We start from the raw sequence: 7,712 nt of genomic DNA on the forward strand, positions 1-7,712 counted from the left end.
CTACCTGGACCTCCAAGGGCTGCTTCACACTAAACCAGCCTGGAGCCAAGGCTGAGAAAGCAAGAGGCATCTCTGGTCTACCTGCTCCCAGATGGTGCTGCAGGTCAGATTACCCAAGAGGGGTGAGGAGGGCAAGGCTGAGTGGCTCCAGGAAGCAGCTAAGCAAATACAGGTCTGCCTCATTTGCTTTTGCGCAGGGCCTGGTTCTGCCTTGTCTGACACACAGTAAGCTTAGACAGGCTCGGGTTTTAAGCACAGCACTTCTCTGTCCCTTTCTTTTGCCTCTTACTACATCCACGGCAGTAGTTTCCTCCTAACATAACATTTAAATAAAAAAGCCAGTTTGTGAATCATGCTTCCTTTTCCAATAGAAATATATGATCTCTGTGGTTTTCAGTCTTCTTATAAATACAAAAGCTTTACATAGTTTCCTAGAAAAGTACCAAACTACCAACAAATTCTCCATCATCAGATTTTCCAAGACATCAACAATATCTCCAATCTCGGAGTCCCAGTTCATTGTGGTTCTGTGGTATGTAGCTATTTAATGCTTTAACTAAATAGATCCTGTCTGGGGTAACTCTTTGCTGCCGGGCTTGAGGTTGCCGAGGGCTTGCAGCAGCACTAGGACTTGGGGAGGAGGAGAAAGGCATGTCCATGTGATCCATGGGGCTTTCCACCAGGGGCGTTGATCACATCCATGTAGGTGATGGGGTAGATGCCTTGCGAGGACAGCCCCGGGGTCCCTCTTTTGAACCAGTTCTCATCCACCTGTTGGAGCAGCGTGATCCTCTTACCCCTGTACTTGCATGTCACCATTAAAGTTAAAGTTAGCAATAGCCTCTTCACCTGCACTAGTGCTGACTTTTGGAGCCGAGCGTTTCAGCAGGAGGAAGAAGCTCGATGTAGGTGGGCAGGGAGAGCCTGGTGTTCTTCTTCCTCCCAGTTCTGATCAATCTGCTTATAAATGTCAACAATGACTCTCTTCTGGCAGGAGAAACTCCTTTAGTGCCTGAGCTTTAAAGTCAAACTTGGCTCTGGAGGTCTCCTCTCTTTATCATCATGGTATCTTTGAATGAAGTCTTCTATGGGATCCAAATAAGCTGGTGTAAAAGGTCTTGGTGATTCCGAGTCACTGAGGGACATTCCCAGTTCACTCTGTGGGTTGCCCTTGTCCAGGCTGTGCCCTTAGCACAGCCCAGAATCCCCATTATTAAAGGCCCTCGGGCTGTCCTCTGACACCAGGGGTCTCTCTTGATGTGGCCCTTGAGATGTGGCTCCGTCTGGCCATGGTGTGTTGGGAAGACAGGCATTTGGGAACTGAGTGTTGCCTCCCTCGGGGGATTGGGGGCAGGTCCTGACAGGACTGACCGGGGGTGGGGGGTCTGGCCTCCGGCTCACGAAGGGGGCCTGAGAAGTCAGGCCGAAGGTTATCTGTGGTGTTGTTGGAAGGGCCTTTTCAAACAGAAAGGAGGGCTAATTGGGTGGACATTCCTGAGGAGCATGCTCTGGTCCTTCAGGAACCCAGGCGTCAGTTTGTGGCTGCACCTGCTTCTGGGCGGAGGTGAGTCAGGTGTGGGAGGCCGGGCAGGAGCCCTTGCGCTGGCTGAGGGGTGTGTGGGCACATCTCCACAAACACTGCCACCCCTGCCCTCTCTGCTGTCACAGGATGTTTGAGTCGTGGTCAACCTCATCAGAGCAGGTGGCATGCGGCTCAGATGGCCCAAGACCCCTAAAGCCCAACATGGGGCCTGCCACATTGCTACAGGTGGAGGAGGCAGAGATCCCCCTGGGGTTCATCCTGTCCCTCTCCCTGGGCTGGAGCTTGGCTGACTCCAGGAGGGACTCGGATGAGCAGGCCGAGGTGAGGCCACTCCGGGACATCATGGATGGGGGGCTCCTGTTCACCCTCCAGACAGATCCAGGGACAGCGGTGGACCAGCTGCTCAGTGCTGTGATATGGGAGAAGAGGGTGCACTTGCCCGTGTGCTCTGAGCTCTCCTGGTTTGGGGGCCCAGCTCGCCCCTGGCTAATGCCAGGCTTCTCTTTTCAAAGCAGGAGGTAAGGTCCAGCATACTCAAGGAGGAGACAGACCCCAGGAAGAGGTCAGCTCAGTTGATTTGGTGCATGTCCCAGGTGAACATGGAGAGCTGCATCCCACCCTTTCCCGAGAGGGCTGGGCCTCCTGGCACTGCCAGACTCCTTCAGGCTCATGGTGCTGCTCGACTTCCTTCAAAATCTGACCAGGAGCACACCAGCAGGTTGTCCACACTCCCCCCAGACTTGGAGGGGGAGACTTATTTTGGAATCATTCAAAGAAACTGAAACACAAAGGTTCCCACAGCTCTGAACCTTTTCTGATGGTGACAGGGCAGTTTTCTCCTATTCCACTGACTGTTTCATAAGGAGGTACTGCATTTTTTTAAAACCTTTAAACCATTGCATAAGCCTCTAAGTTTTTCCCTTTCGGCTCATGGTCCTAGTATTAGATTTTGAGATGAATTATTTCAGAAAGAGTATTTAAACTTTTAGACACACAGTAGAAAATGTAAAAAAATTAAATTAGTAATAGTTCTATTTTGCGAAATTTGGAATTCAACTGCCTAGAAGTGCAGTAAACAGGAATATGGTGCAGTGGTCACTGAAGGGAGATGGCGCAAGATGTTGCCAGGCAACACATTTAACTAGTGTCCAGTGTGTATGACCAGAGTAAGATCTGGGGCTGAGTTTGTCACCCAGCAACATTTCCCTAACCAGTCTCGCCTCCAGCGGCTACTGCGCTGAGCTTGTGGAGTCCGTGCTCCCCACCAGATGCCCAGTTGCCCGAGAAATCAGGGGAGCTAGAGATGTTCCCTCCTGGACCAAGCATTTTGATGTACAAGTACCTAGGCTTCAGTTTTGTTCCATTGTTCCTGTTGTGCTGTTTCTGCCCCCAGATCTGCAACATGGGGAACTTGCTGAAGTCTCTAACTGGCTCTCAAGCTTTCAGCATCCTGTGAGGTCTTGCAATGTGCCTGCAAGTGGGTGTGATTTTCCTTGCGTCAGGGCTTCTCAGCTATCGTGCAAACCCGCCCTCTGCCTTCTGCAATTTGTAAAAAAGCTTTAGCCTACTTGTTATAACTAAAGTGAATTGAATATTGACATCATGTAAATAAGCCCTGTTTGTCCTTGGAGGGGCCTTTCTTTCCTTAGATTTCAACTTAGTTGACTGTCCAGTGACCTCAGATCTCTGATGGGTTTAAGAAAAGTTACAAAGTGGACTAACAGGTACCAAAGGGAAAGGGACTGGGGAGGATGGGTGGGTAGGGAGGGATAAGGGGGGGAGAAGTAGGGGGGTATTAAGATTAGCATCCATAGCGGGGTGGGAGAAAGGGGAGGGCTGTACAACACAGAGAAGACAAGTAGTGATTCTACAACAGGTTGCTACGCTGATGGACAGTGACTGTAAAGGAGTATATAGGGGGGACCTGGTATAGGGGAGAGCCTAGTAAACAAAGTATTCGTAAGTATTCGTCATGTAAGTGTAGATTAATGATTAAAAAAAAAAAAAATGCAGTTCCTATGTGGTGACCTCTAATGAGTTCTACACAATAATATAAAGGACATATAAAAGTGTAGGCAAAGGGTCTGTTTGTGTTTATACAGAGGATCAAAGCCTAATTTGGCTACCCCGAAAATGAACTAAGAAACGATATGAAAGAGAACTTCCAACATCAGCACTCTCGGGAAGACTCATGCCAGAAGATGATCATCAAAAAACCCCAACAAAGATCCACGCACTGCTACAGCTGTAGATGCACTCATCCCACCAGCTCCTGGACTTGCCATGGGAATGAAGGAGATATCTAAGCTGGCCTGTGCATACAGTAAAACAACAAATTTGACTGGATCTATACTGTTGGAACTCAACCAAGAATTAGGAGAAGTGCAAATTGTAGCGCTCCAAAATCTTACAACTACAGACTATTTACTGTTAAAAGAACATATGGGATGTGAACAGTGCCCAGGAATGGGTTGTTTTAATTTGTCTGATTTTTCTCAAACTATTCAAATTCAGTTAGATAATAACCATCATATCATTGATAAGTTTTCACAAATGCCTAGGGTGCCTAACTGGTTTTCTTGGTTTCACTGGAGATGGCTGGTAATTACAGGTATGCTTTGGTTATGTAACTATACTCCTATTATGTTAATGTGTGTGCGCAATTTAAGTAGTAGCTTAAAATATATACATGCTGAAGTTACTCTACAAGAAGATATGTCAAAGAAATAATCAATCTTCCCATGTTTTCTCCCGCCTGCTACTTCTATAGCTTTTCTTCTTCCTTCCTAATTACAACGAATTCTTAAATAGAATTCGTGCCTCATATCAAATTTACCGAGTATCATAACTCCTCCAAGTGGTAAAGATACCTCAAGACAAATGCTGGGCATAGAAGCCACAGGGCATAAATATGCAAAGAAATAAAAAGCTAACCATTTCAAACAATAAGGCTTCTCTCTCACTTACCAACTTAACATTTCCCTGTGTGGCCCCGGAAGATGACTGGTTAGCCAGAGACGGGTAAGATTCCTCAAGGGAGGAACAACCTAAGACAGGCACAGTCGCTGGGGGGTCATCAGGTGAGAAATTGGGGATCAACAGAGGTGAGGCTTAGAACCTCACCCCCCCTGTTCTGAGAGAAATCTTCTGCATATGTGGATGTTTTATTGCCCTTGTCTAGCTTGGATTAACACATAGTCTACAGGCACACACCTGATCATCTACATTTGCTCTCTAACAACACTAAACTATGTTTTCTACCTTTATGTTGTATCTACCTACCACCTCAGCATCTTATTAAAAATAATAAAGAGAGAAATGTGGTATCCACATATAAATCAAGTATAAAAATCAAATGTGTATTCATATTTGAACTGACTGTTTATAGTTCATAATGCATGAGCAAAACCAAAAGTTTCTGTGATGACTGCCCTTGTGCTGTTCACCATGTAACTTATTCACTATGTAAGAATTTGTTCTCCATGTAAGAACTTGTTCGTTATGCTTCAGAAGATTGGAGACTGACGAAAATTAGGCTTGGGGTGGATTAATGATTGTGCATTGAGCATTGACTCCCCTATACAGAATTTTATTGTTGTTAACAACCATTTGATCAATAAAAATGAGAGATGCCCTAACAACAACAACCAAGAAAAAGTACACACTTCCAATTGTAAAATAAATAAGCAACCGGGATGTAATGTATAGCATAAGGAATATAGTCAAAATATTGTAACAACTTGGTATGGTGATAGCTGGTACTTAGAATTATCATGTATATAAATGTTGAATCACTGTGTTGTACACCTGAAACTAATGTAATGTAATACTGTGTGTCAACTACCCTTCAATAAAAAATAATTATCTAAAAAAAAAAAAAATAATAATAATAATAATAAACTACTACTACTAATAAATTACTAAACAATAAATAAATGAACAACTTAAAAAAAAAAAAAAAAAAAAAGAAAAGTTACAAAGTTACAGATTATATTAGCTCTGCTTTGCTGTCCTAGGAGCAGGAGTGACGTACTTCTCAGCTTTCTCCATGCTAAGTGGAACTGAGCCTTCCCCTTCACAGCTGTCTCTCCGTGATCCCGCCTGCAGCCCTCACAGGTTGAAGTCTCCGCTCAGCTAGAGAGGAATAAATGTCAGCCACACTGCGGAGTCAAGGGTAGGATGAGAGTAAAGAATCAACTCACCCAATACTGATTTGCTTCCGCTTTAGCTCCTGGCGATCTCCAAAGTCATGCTTGAGACAGTTTGGATAGCGTCCTGAAGCGAGGACTCGGGGGACAGGCTTGGACACATCCTGCAGTCAGACATTGCGAGGGGGCTGGTGGGGCGAAAATGCTGAGGCAGCAGAATAGGGGAGAAGCAAGTTGTCCCCAGGGTGTAATGCTGTGACCAAAATGCTTAGAATGCGGCCCTTAGCACTGCCTACAGAGACCCTGCGGATCCCGCAGCCACGCAGCTGAAACGCTGGGGGCAGGGGCACTGTGCTCCCCCTGGAGTCTGACATCCGGACGTGCCAGATCACTGTGCGGGCCGCCGGCGTGTGGTAGCTGAGAGGAGAGCCAAGCCGCTGCCATTGCCTCTGCATCGGTGCTGCTGTCCCCTAGTAAACAGGCTCCCAGGAAAACTACTTACCTCCCTGTGAGTTAAGATCATCTATAAAAGCATTCAAAGGATACACTGAAAATATAGTCTTTTTTGAACTTGGTGAGACACGTTTTGTTGAATGAAAGAGAAGAATTCAAATTGGGCTCGATTTTTTAGACTCTAGGTAGAGGGAGGTGTGTGTGTGTGTGTGTGTGTGTGTGTGTGTGTGTGTGTGTGTGTGAGAGAGAGAGAGAGAGAGAGAGAGAAACATTTGAGAAATAGGAGAAAACTGAGCTTTACAAAAAATCAGGACACTGAGCCAGACACGGATTTGCCTTCCTTACACTCAGTGCATGAGCAGCACCATCAGTCGTAGATTTACAGGGTGATTCATTGTTCTCCATGGCATTCCTTACGACACCGCTTCTGACCAAAACATTCATTTCAAGGCACAAGTAGTGGGACAGTGACAATTCACTGGACTTCATACATGCCCCCCACCCAAGATGAATGAATTTAGTTGAGCAGAGGAATGCTTAAATGCTCTTCAAGACTTAATGATGTGATAATCTGGGAGACAATACTTTAGAGGATTGAAGTGCTCCCTTATAACAATTGTATAAACAGCCATCAAAATATGGTGTCAGCCCCTATGCCCGGAATGTTGTTGTCTGGGAGCTGACACGCGACAAGAGGAGTAGCTGTTTGGTGTATTATTATTAGGCAGAAACCCACGTGGTGGAATTTTGCTGTTTGTTTACAAACTACGTGTTCATGTGTTTGGTGATCTGGAGCCGAAGGTTGTAATGTTTCTACTAAGAACATAATCACGGTTCTGTTAAACTGCCAGTTGGGACAGGTCACTACTGGCCATTGTGCGTCCCTCATGTCTCTACAACAGGTTCAAGGAGACAGATTCAAATGCTAAGTACAACCTGGGCTGTGTCTGGGCAATGGGACAGGCAGGTTGATACCTGGAGCTGAAGGAACAGCTGAGGCGACTCCCTGGTCCCTCATTAGAGGGCAATAGGGAGCTGCAGTAGCCCTTCACAAACAGGACTAAGAAGGAGTGCAGTCCTGTGAGGATGGACATGTGGGTCAGATTGTGATAAAGACGGTGCTGGAAGAAGGTAAGGGGAGCACGAGATTTGTGGTATGAATAGAAAGCTCTGATCCCAGCTTCAGTCATGTGATCGACTTTTTGTGGAGAGACTGTACTACTAAGATTTTTTCTATTTTGGGGGTTTACACCTGTCTTTATTCTCTCCGAGGTGGGTCAAGCACTAGAAGCATGTCTGCACCCAGCTGTTTGTGGTCCATAATCCACCTCTGTCTCTGCCCCTGCCCAGAGCACTGGAAAGAGCTCTTTAAACAGGGACTCAGTCAATAATAGCTCATTGCCAATGGGTGTGGAAGCAGTAGCCTAGCAGCAGGCCAGTTACATCATCAGGTAGTTTAGGATCAGGCGAGGATCCTGGCCATTGGAACTTCCATTTTCCTCATATCCAATCTAGGTTTGGCTGGTTTGCTGTATGGTTAAATTAGACGGCCATCCAGACTCCCTGGA

General features: G+C 46.0%; 1 pseudogene; it reads right to left on the bottom strand.

The window, feature by feature from the left end:
• Window positions 1-485: 485 nt before the first annotated feature.
• LOC118924774 (sorbin and SH3 domain-containing protein 1-like) lies at window positions 486-6,146 on the bottom strand (annotated as a pseudogene).
• Between the last annotated feature and the right edge of the window lie 1,566 nt (window positions 6,147-7,712).

This window comes from Manis pentadactyla, chromosome 14, assembly GCF_030020395.1.
Source record: "Manis pentadactyla isolate mManPen7 chromosome 14, mManPen7.hap1, whole genome shotgun sequence".
NCBI lineage: Eukaryota > Metazoa > Chordata > Mammalia > Pholidota > Manidae > Manis > Manis pentadactyla.